The sequence below is a fragment of the Sus scrofa genome, chromosome 16 (assembly GCF_054392235.1).
Source record: "Sus scrofa isolate SSC_HxYL_T2T_F1_AM1 chromosome 16, Sscrofa_HxYL_maternal_Yorkshire_Landrace_v2.0, whole genome shotgun sequence".
Taxonomy (NCBI): domain Eukaryota; kingdom Metazoa; phylum Chordata; class Mammalia; order Artiodactyla; family Suidae; genus Sus; species Sus scrofa.
In genome coordinates, this window is record NC_139398.1 from 49,209,382 (window position 1) to 49,223,249 (window position 13,868).

General features: G+C 38.3%; 1 protein-coding gene across 1 annotated transcript in view; it reads left to right on the forward strand.

The window, feature by feature from the left end:
- LOC102159433 (uncharacterized) overlaps positions 1-4,711 on the forward strand; it is a 908,266-nt gene extending 903,555 nt beyond the window's left edge. The window contains exon 12 of the transcript XR_014831357.1: positions 4,657-4,711. The gene's annotated coding sequence lies outside the window, so the exon portion shown is untranslated. The remainder of the gene's footprint in view (positions 1-4,656) is intronic.
- Positions 4,712-13,868: the final 9,157 nt, after the last annotated feature.

Sequence of the window (13,868 nt, forward strand, 5' to 3'; positions counted from 1 at the left end):
CTCTATCTGGGGACTTCCTCATAGGTTGAATAAGGGTTTTATAGCATTTTGTAATGAGGTGGATATTTTTTTCCCACTTAATTGCTAACATATACACATGTTTTGAGTCACCTGTGAAAATGCCTAGGAGATTTTTACATTTGATGGTCTTTGCACTATTCTCATTTCCTAGGATAAAATAAGAAGGCAATGAGAGACTGTCTTAGAAGAGCCTTGTATTTGGGGACAAAACTAGATAATTTGGGAAAATGATAAAACTATTTCTGTCCACAGAAGAATTGCATGGTTCTGTTAACGATGTGTGATGACTCAATCATGGAGAGTAGAATGCAGTTGAGAGTGAAATACTAGTCTATGGAATATCTGAAACAAGCCATGAAGCAAAAACTTTAAAACTAAATTTCCTCGTATTCCTAATTGCAGTCAGTGACCCTTGTTGGTCCGTTTACTCCATTAGAATATGGAAAGTTATAATACGATATGGCTAAGGTCAGTTAGAAGAACATTGCATCTACTGTGAGTCATAGATACCTGCCCAAGACAAAAATGATGAATCAGGTAAAGTTTAAATATGAGAACTCCAGGCCAGATATGACTGTTTCCTCACTTAAAGATATTTTTTTTCTTCTCCTTGGGAACTAAAGCTTCCTGGATCTTTCCTTCCAAGATACAATTGTATAGTCCCCCCCATGATCAAATTTCCCTTCTTTAAATTCTTATAACACAGTTGCCTCCTACTATGCCAATTTGTCCTTTATTTCTCATTATAGGCTAATTTTCTTGTTCCTAAATCAAACCATCAATTTTCAGAGGGCACAGCACTATTTTCTGTCTTCTCTTTTTTGCATTCCATCGCAGAGATATTTCGCCAATACCCAGAGAAGTAATAATGAGGTTGTAGCAGAAGCTTCTTGGTTGTTCATCAGAATTTGCTTTTCTCTTCTTTCTACGTACAGAGCTAGATTGCATTTCCTAGTTTCTTCTACAGGGAAATAAAACCCTGTGCAAATTCCAGGCTTGGTCCATTTAAGCATCTTATGTTTCCCTTTTTAAGCTTCTTCTTTTTCTGGTAAGAAGGAGTCATGGTGACAAAACCACAAGATGGAAAGAGCTTAGGTCCTGAAATCATCTTATTGAGAAAGCTTCCCACAGCCCAGGAACATCTGCCTTGGACAATTACATAAACATGGAATAAACATCAATTGCATTTGAGCTGTCTCATATTTGTGGTTCTACTTGTTATAGCAGCTAGCACTCATTCTATTACATCTAGTACTTCTAGTAGAAAGAGCTTGAGCTGGATTTAATGCTTAGCCCTGCCACAATGACCAAACTGTGTGATTCAAGACAAGTTACTCAATTTCTCTGAGCCTCAACTTCCTCATCTGTAAAAATAGAGATAATTATAGTAACTACTTCCATATAGCAGGGATCTAAGATTTTAGGATAGAGTATGTAAGGACTTTGCTTTAGGCCAATCTGTGTCTAAACAGATAATTAGAGATGGACAATTATGCTGCTATGTAGGTCAAAGGTATGCATTTTTCCATGCTGTGAGATTCAGTACCTGAGGAGTTTGTTTGATCTTCCACTGCATATTGATGATTAAATGGCAATTTGTGGAGTTCCCACCGTGGCGCAGTGGTTAACGAATCCGACTAGGAACCATGAGGTCGCGGGTTCGATCCCTGCCCTTGCTCAGTGGGTTAACGATCCGGCGTTGCCGTGAGCTGTGGTGCAGGTTGCAGACACGGCTCAGATCCCACGTTGCTGTGGCTCTGGCGGAGGCCGGTGGCTAAGCTCTGATTCGACCCCTAGCCTGGGAACCTCCATATGCCGCGGGAGCGGCCCAAAGAAATAGCAAAAAAAAAACAAAAAAATAAATAAATAAATAAATAAATAAATAAATGGCAATTTGTTCACTTAATCATTGGTTATAAATAGAGGAAGTCTGGGTGAAGCTGACATTTGCTTGAATAGTGGAATTAAATTTTGATGGAGGAATGAAATTATCGCTATCTTTGCTATTGGGCCCCACATACTCCTAAGAGTTCTAAGCGTGCAGCAGGTCTCATGCAGTACAGTAAGCAAGACTGAATCAAATAAAACTTAATTAGGTATATATTTGTAACCCAAATACATCTTTGACATCTGCTTTTAGAAAATTTCTGATTTCTTGCATTAACACATTTATCCCTATTTAGTTGACATTCTGTCTTCATGTTCAAAATTTGAACATATAATTTATTATCACCTCCTAAATCTATTCCTTTTGTTTTCAGGAGATTTAACATAAAAAAAAAAAAAAGGTAGAGGTGGAGGAGTAGGAGTTAGTAATTTGTCCTAAGATGAAATTTGTATAGATCCATAAGTTTAAATGGTTTGAAGTCATACTCTCCTCTCGGTAATCTATTAAGATCACAGAGATTTGGCATTATTTAATGTTTCGTGTACAGAAAAAGTATCATAACAGATTTTTATAACGGCCAAATTTCCAAATCTACCACCCAAGAATATATTTTAAAAACTTACGAAATATAGATGGATGTTTATTGCAGCATTGCTCGTAGTTACAAAAGGAAATAAAACAAACTTTAAAAATATCTAATGTCCACAAATAGGAAAGTGGTTGGGTAAATTCCAAACATACACATGTGCACACACACACACAGTATAATTACATATTTTTGGAAATAAACACAACCAAAATCCAAATGAAAACAAAACAAATTCCCTATATTTGAGGATATATATTTTAATACAGTTTTATGTAGAGAAACTTATAGAAAAATAAGCTCTTTCATGATTACTCAGGGACTTAGATAATAAAGGTTTGTGAGTGGTGTACGTTACCTTTTTGTGTGAATCTCTATCATTTTACCACTTCATGGTAAAGAGTATTACTATTCCATTTTAAATAGCGAAGAACTATTAAGAAGTATTTCAATACAGAAGGTATTCCTGAAGTGTGTGAGGACATTAGTATCCACAAAACAGGTATTTTTATACTTCTTAAAATTTTACAAATCCTTAATATTCTAACTTGTGTCTCACACCCCAGAATCTAGAAAAAAAATTTCACATAACTGACATTCTATCAAAAATATACAACTCTAGGGACAGTCATGAAAGCAATAAACATATTTATTTCAAAATTAAGGTGAAACAAAGTGGATTACAATGTTGAATCTAAAAATTTAGAACAAATTTATTTTAAATGAATGAGAATATATCCTTTAACTATTACTAAGAAAAAGTACTCCCATTCCATTAAAAGAAAAGGAAGGAAGAAAGAAAGGGGGATGGAGGGAAAGAGGGAATAGAGACAGAAAGGCAGAAAATGAAAGAAAGAGAAGAAGGATGAGAGGGAGATGAACGAGAAGAAAAGAAAGAAAACAACTAACTGGGTAGCTTGATTGCTCTTTCTACTGCTGGTGATTCTGAAAGGTCTTAAGACACTAGGGTGAGAAGCAGAAGAGAAGCAGATACGGTTGTAGGTGGCTTTTGAGAGCATCCTCCTAAGGCAGACCGTAGAGGAGTGTTAGTCTAAAAAGAATTTAAGGGCTTGCCCATGTCCCCTTTCCTCATCTAAACATGATCCATTTCATTGGTACTAGGGCTCTAGAACTGAAGTAACCCTGAAGCTGGGTAGGTCCTCCATCCACCTCCTTTACAGATGTGGCCACAGCCCAGGAGTATTGTGCATGTGTATACAGCATGCTGTTGGCTGGGGTGGAAAATTACACCCAGCCATGTAAGGTCTAAGCACCCCATGAGTTCATGGAGTGACAATGGATGTCTCACTGATGACACCCCTCAGCACTCCAAATTTATGAGCAGCTACCAGTTGGAAGTAGGTGCATGACACAGAACCCCTTCTCAGCTTGAAGTGGGGAATGGAATATAACCCAGATTGAGAAGCACAGTTTGACATGTGCCAGGAATGGGGAGGGGAGGCGGGGTGACAGGCATGAATCACAGAGAGAAGTTACATCTGTCCTGACTAATAAAAACAGTCTGAGAAGTAGAAGAGCATATAAAATATGAATGATTTAAATGGGGAGGGGGCGAGTGATCTTAAGGAAGCCCAACATTTCAGAAGGAAGGAAACATGATTAAAATCAGAAAAGACTATGAGTTCATCCCTGCACTGTAGCTTTTTGAAGGAGAAGCACATTTTTTTTAAGAGTAAGCCAGGGAGGAGACTCTTCATCCAAATATAAGATGTCAAGAATTTGGATTAATTTTTATGTCTTGGTAAAAGAGAGATGGCTATGTAAGGCTGAAGGCTTTTCAGGAGAACAGGCTGGCAAAATATCATGCCCCATGGGCTGTTTAGATTTCCTCTCCAAATCTGTATTTGTTTGGGGCCAAATCCAACCTTTTGGTTTCAAACAATGGTCTATTCTAAAGTTCTTCTGAGGGGAATCCTGCCTCCTGAATGGGCTTGAAGTCACACAGAGTGGGCTGCCAGAGTCTTCCCTGGAGTCACCCAGAGTGAGAGTCTGGCCCATCAATTTGGAGGGCCACTACTATACAACACAGCCTGCATGGGGAAGCCAGAGGCTGAGGAGCTGAGCCAGCCCAGTCTGCATTAGGGCTGGTTTGCCTCTGAGCAGCAGCCAGATGGTGTGACTTTTTTCTTCCTCCTCCCAGGTTACCTGAAGTGCAGCCATGTTGACTTGGGCCTTTGATGCATGTTTTCTCCTGTGTAAGTAAGCTTCACCCGTCCCCTTCAGATTTCTGTTTGGATTGCAAGTGCTTACAGATGATAAAATATAATTTTTAACTTGTCTAGTTGGGACCCAAAGAAGATGGGGACCTAATAAAAAAAAAATGATGGTAGGAAACTAGTGACCAAATTGTTCTATGCCATTAAGATGATGTATCTATATTCCAATGTATTTGCATGTAAAAACTCACTCAAGGGAACACTGAAGCAAATGGAAAACATGGGCAAACAAATATGAAGCAGAGATGCAAGAAAAAATCCATAGACATGACTCCCACATCCCTTGCTATCAGTACATTCTCCGCTTTGTACTTCTCCCATTTCCTGAAGTTATAATTATTTTTCCTTAATATAAGAGAAACAGGAAGGCAAATAAATATGAAGAGATACTTTAATTTTCTTTCCATTAAAATATTAAATGCATGATATATAGAAACTTTTAAAATACCTAATAGCATTTAAAGTAACTATCAGGAAAAAAATTTAGCACAATTAGAACTCAGAGAATTTGCTTAATTACTTTCCTCTGCAAATGTAGGTGATCTGGCCAAGGTCTCTTAGCTAAGTAGTAGCACAGATCTGAAACTAACACTTAATGTCCCAATTTTCAAACTAATATTCTTTCTACCTAGCAGTGTGGTCTCGGGAAAAGCCATTTAACTTTTCTTGACTCTGTTTCCTCAGCTGTGAAATAGGTAACATGATGAAATCTATCTCATAGGGCTATTATGAGGGGGAAAAAAAAGTATAAATTTAAATTGCACAGAAGAACACCTGACATAGTAAGCAGTATATAAATATCAGCTATTATTATTTACTACCTTGCCTTTCAATTGATTTACTACTTACAACAGCCTTTCAAATTAATATTTTTGAATATTTGGCTACTAGAAATACATACTTGGGAAGCAGTGACTCTTGGATGGGAATCAGGAATTTTTTCTTATTTCTTTTCTTTCATATTCCCCAAATGATTTTGCAGACCATCTTCCCTCTTCAAGCCCACATTTCTTCTTAGATAATCCATGCAATTAGAATTGATGAATTAGATGACATATATTGAGGAAGGAATATAATTTCTATCTCCTGTCCCAAATTCGACATCAAGTCTAGGGCGTGCCATTCACTGCCATCGTAATTATCATGACAAACTGATTGGGTATAAATTGAGCTGACAAATTGAACTAGGGAAAAATACATATCCATTACTCATGCATCCCTTCAAAGTCCACCTCCTCAGTGAAGTCTTCTCCAATCCCACCCATTAGGATGCATTGCTCCCTGATCAGCATTCCAATACAACTTTGTTTATATTTCACTTTTGGCGCTAAACATATCAAGTCTGTGCATCATTCATTGGCTGTACTAGATTGCAGACTCCTTGAAAGAAGGATCTGTGTCTATTTCATCTTTCTGTTTCCAGATTCTAGACTACCTCACTGCAGTGATAGGTGCATAGTAAGTGTCTAGCCAATTGAAGTCACAGAGCTCACTTAGACATCAGTGAGAATATAAGCTTTTACAAATACTGCTATTTATTGAACAGGCATCATGCAGATAAAACTCTAAGTTCATCATGACTGTGAAATGTTATCATTATTTTCATTTATATGTGAGAAAAACTGAGGCACAGAGAGTTTAAGGGATTTGCTCGAGGTTACTATGAAAGGTAGAAACAGAATGTAAACCTCACTGCTTCTTGGTAAGAAGAAAATTAAGACTCAAACATTACTTATTTTTATTAGTTAAGCTCATGTAATCCCTTCTGAAACGGGTTCCAACTTCAGGAATACACTCTCTTTAGGACAGTCATTCTGTATTATGTTACACACTACAACTTTGGGTGTCTGATAGAAATAACACCAACATCAAGGAGATTTGCTGGTTCCATCACCTTTTGCGCCATAAGGAAAACCCCACTATATCAGCCCTTTGAAAAGTTCTCATGGATACACATGATTCTGTGGATTGGTCTGACTTTGTTTTGTTACTGTATTACTTGCTCCTTCATCTGCCGTGATACGCCTTAGGTAGGCTATCACAACAATACCCAGACCGGTAAAACTTGTCCAAGGATGCTCGTGTGTGCTCACGGGATTGGCTTCCAACTACTTCACTTCAGAACTGCAAGATGAGCCAACTCTTTTCCAGCTGGAAACCCAAGCAATGTAATGCATTAGTATTCAAGACAAGCCTGTTAAATTCCACTGTGACCTTTCAAAGTCTATAATTTGAAAAACATACTGAGTTCTTTAAATATGCTGCTTTACCTGTTGTTTTTCAATCATACTAATTTTTTTTAGTAATTTTTTTAAATGTCTTCACTACTTTATATGTTTCTGTTTGATTATCCTTTGTAAATTCTCTGCAATATCTGACATATCACTTTTTCACACTAAGAAGAATTGCCCCTATTTTAGTTATGCGTGTATTGGGAATTAGAAAAGCCAATAAATTAATTGCATATTAAAGAATGAATCAGATTGGAGAGTATAGTAATAGAATTAAGTGTTTTAAAAATGATTTTCCCCTAATTTGATATGACAAACTAACGCATCCAAATACAATTTTCATTTTTCTCTAAATGCTGTGGCTACCACAGGAAAACAAGTGAATGCTGAGAAATGTGACAAGTTACAAAGAATATTTTTAAAACAAAGCCTAAAGCATTCCCTACTTTCAGTTTAGAGTCAGTGTGAAATAAAGATAGTCATGCCAAGAGAGCAATAGAAGCTACCCTGGGGAAAATGTAAGATGATAGCCATTAAAAACCACAGAGGAAATAGAAGGCCTTCAATATATAACCTAGCAAACTCCCCCTTTAAACTAAAAGCCCTTGGATGGACCAGGGTGAAACAGCTGGATGAGTGTCCTAGCACCCAGGCACTCCCCCAGCTCACCCCACCCAAGGAAGCCTGATCCCGGCTTCCAGTTATCAGAGCAGAAGAGCAATGCTCCTGCTCAGGACTCTTTCTCGATGGGCTTTTTCAGCTCCATTTCCTAGAGGGAGCGTCTCCTCACAGGCACTTCTGTCACACACTGAGCTTTCCTATGTTGGGAGCATGACGTTTTGATTTGCAGCATATTGATGTGACCTGTCAAGTGACTACCAGGGAATCCAGGAGATGCTTTCCTGTGAACCAGCCTTCCCACAGACACTGTTTGCATAGACCTTCCAATCCCAGTAGAGTAAGAGCTTAACATGGATGAGACTATCCAAAGGAAAAGCATCAAAGGCACTTCCTTTGCCTCATCTTCCTGTTCTCATAAATGTATGTCATGGCTAGTTTTAATCTGTGGAAAGGAACAAAACAAGGAAGGGAGGAAACAAGAAAAAAAAAAAAAAACAGACAGAGAGACCTAGACTTACAAAAGCACCCTCATTCAGAGAGCGGTTATAAAGCAATGTTCTGCAAACACATAAAACACATGTGGCCTTGGTCATTCTTCATCTGCTATAAATCTATAAAGATAAACTAGAAAGTTCTTCTTTCTTCAAATTTCCACAGACCTAAATATCCCAGTTCGCTAAATCCTGGCAGCGTGAGGACTGGGCCTGGCATAGCCCAGCACAGTAGGCAGGGCAAAAGGATAGCAAGTCAGGATTCCAATTGGATTCCAATTACCATTTTCTCCTTCATTTCAAATTGGCAGATCACTCCACAGGGGTATTCATCTGCAAAAATGAAAGCGGCAAATGCATTCCACAGGTGGGGAAAGGCAATGCAGTTTGTTGTGGCATAAACAAGAATCTTGCAAAGACCACATTTAACTGGATGCATATCCAGACAATAAGGGACAACTCTGATGAGTCCATGTATTGGTGGCTTTTCCAGTGTGAGACCTTTCAATGTCTAAAATTTTTAATGGATGAAAAACTAGACTGCTTACAGCTGGGATGTGTGTGTGCATGTTTTTATGACTCCACATAATTCCGAGAACTTCATAAACTTTTGTTCAGATCAAAAACTTCGATTACACACAATGGCCTCCTTTCACCCTGACCCTGCCCCTCTTCCAGTCCCTCCTGGGGCTGCAGTTTCCATTGTCTCCATCCAGCCCATCACTTTAGACTGAGCCCTCTAAGTTTAGTGTACCCTAGTCTCACAGCATGAGGCCCCTTCATTTCAGTTATTTCTTGTATTCCATTTTCATTTCATTTTTAGATGGATGCAAAGATGTTGCATTCATTTAATCCTGTTCAGACGTACTCACTCTTCAACTTGATCTGTGCCCTCAGCTTTCTCCTGACACCACTCAATCTTTGAATCTGCATGCTGTCTCGAGGTTGGCTCTTGAGACAGGGCACAATATTAAGAATCAATTTGGACCATGCAATTGTCCTGGGATATCTATATTCTAGGGTGTCTCTTCTTGGCATATTTGGACCTGATATATTTCAGCACATCTTGATATACAGGAGTATTTAGGTTCCAGAATGATAGATGTCATATGATTACTTAAAGATATAATTGATTTTAAATAGGTGGCCACATTTTTTGGCAACACTGAGTTGGGCCCTCTTAAAACCTGCAGGTAATAATTGGTGAGCATGTCCAGGGGCAGAAAACTTAACACTAGTAGGCTCTGTGGCATGAAATAGACTCATTAGAAATAGAAATGTGGGGGAGTACCTTCTTGTCCTCACTGTCCCTGAGCTGTCCTGCCCAGCAGCTGCCACCTCCCACTCAACTGCAAACAAGAAGCTCACAATAGTTCCCCAGCAGCAAATCTGTTGTCATAATCACCAAGTGAGGTTTGAAGCCAAGCAGCGCAAATACCATTCTAAGTTAGTAAAACATGCAGAGATGTATCAGGTGGGGGTGAGCCTGCAGAACCCCACACACAGGCTCTGCAAACAGAGAGGAAGCCCCAGGCATAACTCATAAAAATGGACTTTGCAGATCCATGGAAGATCATGAGAACCAAGGGGATATAATCAGTAGGAGGGGGAAGGGCTGTGATCCAGAGCAGATTTGTCCATCCTCTCTACTCATCAGGCCACAAGGCCCTATCACATTCTTCATAACACCCCTAGGTCCATGTGTAATTAAGGTTTGCACATGGTTATTGTTGAACACACCGTTTTAAAACTGATTTGACTACCTTACAAAGTCAGGCCCTGCTAACAATTGCCACAGTCCAGCTTCTTAAATACATGCAACCAATATTACTCAGCCATCAAAAAGAACGAAATACCAGCATTTTTAGCAACATGGATGGACCTAGAAACTATCATGCTAAGTGAAGTCAGCCATACAATGAGATATCAACATCAAATGCTTTCACTGGCATGTGGAATCTGAAAAAAGGACAGATGGAACTTCTTTGCAGAACAGATGCTGACTCACAGACATTGAAAAACTTATGGTCTCCAGAGGAGACAGTTTGGGGGGTGGGGGGATGTGCTTCGGCTGTGGGATGGAAATCCTGTGAAATCAGATTGTTATGATCATTATACAACTACAGATGTGATAAATTCATTTGAGTAATAAAAATATATATATATAAAATAAATAAATAAAAAATAAATACATGCAACCATTTGGAATTAGTCTGTATTCTAAAAAGCAGAATGAAAACAACCAAAGGGTGAGAGAAGGCTTGTTTTTTTACCTTGTTTATTCAGTCACTATGAAAATTCTTGCCATTTGGCCATTCCAGCGTCTTTTATTCCCTGTGCAAAACTAACCAGCCAAGTATATCACCATAGTTTTTTTTTTTTTTTTGATATATGGGAATATTTTGTCAATATTTTAATATTTTTGAAATCAGGTACTTACTGCATAATTAAATAAAAAGCAATATGCCAGCTCCTAGAAGCATAAATTATGCTTTGTGGTAACTGCCTGAACATGTGCAAACTTCAACGTATATAAAGGTACTTGTCCATGTATCATCACCTCTATAGAGATACTTGCAATTATAGTACAATTTATGGTTGAATTTCAATTAAAATTGTTATTCACCAATTGCCATTCAAAATACCTTGAAAATTACCATGATCCAGCAGAGAAATGGCAAGTTATTATACACAGAAGGTTGTCATCTGCCAGGCAGTTTGGAAGCAGGAAGTGGAAACCAACAATCAGTCAAAACAGTGCACAAAATCTCCAAAGCTTGGCGAGGTTGACATGACATGACCCATTCAAATGCTTGTTAGGATTATCACCAGGAGACTGATTAAGGCCAACAGTTTCTGACTGACATTAGAGAGAAACTGTTCGATTCCAAAAATGTTTAATAAATGAAACAGCACCAACCAACCAATCAGTTTAACTAAATAGGGAAAGCAGGTAAAAACACAATCTTCAGTACTCACAGTAACGTCCTAATGGTGCTAAGAATTTTCAAGATAATTATCACGGAGAATAATCAGTGTAGAGCAAGTTTTATGGGTGTTTTAAAATCATTGATACATCTTAAAGTCCTATGAAAAGAAATAGGAGAATGGAATGAGAGAACTCATTCAGAACAGTGTGATTGATGGTGGTGAAAATGACAAGATGATAATCTCACTTTCACTTTGGCACTCAAGATGAGTGGGTGCTGTATTCTTTGAGCCATGAACAAGAATATATTTCTTCTGCCCCCATCTTTTAAAACTTAACTTTGCCCACTGAACTAACTGAACTCCAATGCTAGTAGAGACCTTTCCTATACTTCGAGTGACCTCCCACAGTTTGGCAGGTCAGCAGACTTCCCACAAGTTCCGCTTCTTTGTGGCCTTCACTCTTTCTTTGACGAAGCAACTAGGACAATTCATAGGCATAGACTTCATTTTAAAAAGTACTTGCTGCTTTTGCTGAGAGCAAATGCCATTCTCTACCACACCTCTTATTTAAACTACATGTCTGGAGTCCTGTCCCTTATCTCTCAGCCCATTTGCTCATATGTGAGATGACCTATGGTTTCGATTTGCCTGGGGCCATCTCAGTGTGTGTCTGGTGTCCAAGTGTCCCTTCTATTTTTAGCATTTTCCCAGACAAAGGCTTTCCTGGTATCATAATAAATTATAGGATCACTCTATTCATACTTGAAATGCTAAGTAGACTAAAGAATAAAAAAATCAGACTCAAAAAAGATAAACATCAGAGTTCCCATTGTGGCTTAGTGGGTTAAGAACCCAACACAGAGTCTGTGAGAATGTGTGTTCATTGCCACAAGCCGCTGTGTAAGTTGCAGATGCAACTCGGATCTTGGGTTGCTGTGGCTACAGTGTAGGCAGGCAGCAGCAGCTCCAATTTGACTCCTAGTCTGGAAACTTCCATATGTCACAGGTATGGCTGTAAAAAGAAAGAAAAAAAAATTTAAAAAGAGATCCTGCTGTTAGCACTGAGAACTATGTCTAGTCACTTGTGACAGAGCATGATAATGTGCAAAAATAGAATGTGTGCATGTATGTGTAACTGGGTCACCATGCTGTACAGTAGAAAAAAAATTGTATTGGGGAAATATCTATTAAAAAAAAAGAAAAAATATAAATGTCAATTTACTGAAATCCCTTATTTGCAGAGATGACCATCTACCCAGAGTAAAACCTTAGATAAAAACCATGCACATCAGGACTATTTCCAAAGCAAATAACATACATATAAAACAGTTTAATAGCTCCAAAGCCTGATCAAACTTTTGGAGATGGTGTGTATACTTTATGGGATGTCACAGGAATTCAGTTTGGTAGACAAGGAAGATTACTGTGTCATTATCCAGATGCTCCTTCTTCCTAATGCTGAAAGGGTACAACCTCAGCCTCATGGGGTGAGTATGAGATCAAGAATACACAGCCATCCAGAAGGCTGAGGTGGCATAAGCAAGACTTACTCACTCCTTTACATGACACATGCATTGTGGAAAAAAGTGGCAATAGAGTGCAAATCTTTCGAATTTCTGCCTAAGGACATTAAAGGAACAGTAAGGCAAGGCCCAAATACCTCTACCAGGTATTCTTGGAAAAGAGGACATGCCTTCTTCTACTAGGAAATATTAAAACAAAATGCTTTCCTATTAATACTAATAGCAATGTATCTTGTACAATGACTAATTTCTAAATAGAATCTCTTAGCTATAACAAGTAAAACACTATTGCTAATATTAGTAGTTTTCTAATACTAATACTGGAAAAACTAAGCTAGGTTTCTCTGTAGGAAAAAGAGGAAAATAAAAGAGAAGCCCTTCATTGTTCCAGGAATTTCATTCATCTTAGTGATATCATCACTGGACTGGGTTACCCTTTTTCTTGACAAAATTAAAATTTGAAGCTGCATTTCCATTTTTTGTTACTAAGATAATTTGCTTTGTATGAACTTGTTCTTCTCCATTACTAGAGCTTTATTATAATATTGAGATTAGATGATTCTTTTAGAATTTTTCTATCACTTTTACCCTCATCACTAGTTATGATAACTAGCACTTAAAATTTTTATGTTAACGGCAAATTTGAGGCCAATTTTGTTTAACTGGATAGCTAATGTTTGCAGAAGGCAAACAGATTTAGCATTCCCTTTCCTTCCCTCCAGAAAAGTTGCAAATAGGGCTGAACTCCCTACCACCTACATCCCCTTTGATCAGTGCATAATCTTTCAGATTGGCTTTTAGGAATTGCCCAGATGACAATGTGATGCTTTGTAAGTAGGACTAGAAAAAAGCAGAAAGGGCAAGATGGGCAATTCTGCTTTAACACATCCCAGATTCTTGGGCCTCTTCCTCCCCTACCCAATACCATGTAACCCCGCCTTGCACATCCACCCTGGCTTGGTATGTTTAATGTCTGTGGGATTTTCCATTCCCTGTGTGACTGATGCAGATTATTAGGTATCCATTAATGCCCTCATGGCCTGAAGGAGCTTAAGAATTAAATCCAGGAAGGGGCAGTTGAAAGAGAGTTCCTCTCTCCTGTGTACTGGGAAGACATTTCATAGAAGAATAGAACTAAATGCCCTCAAAGCTTTTTTCCTTTTTTGTTTTTGTTTTTAATCCAAGATTCTAGTTAGCAAGGTTGCTGTAAATTTTCCATTCTCTGCTTTCATCCTCAAATAAGTGCACTAGATGGGGAGGCCTGCATAGTCTTTCAAGACCATTTCAATTTGAAGACGCATTGACTCTCAAATTTTTTGCACAGTGAGTTACTTTTTTG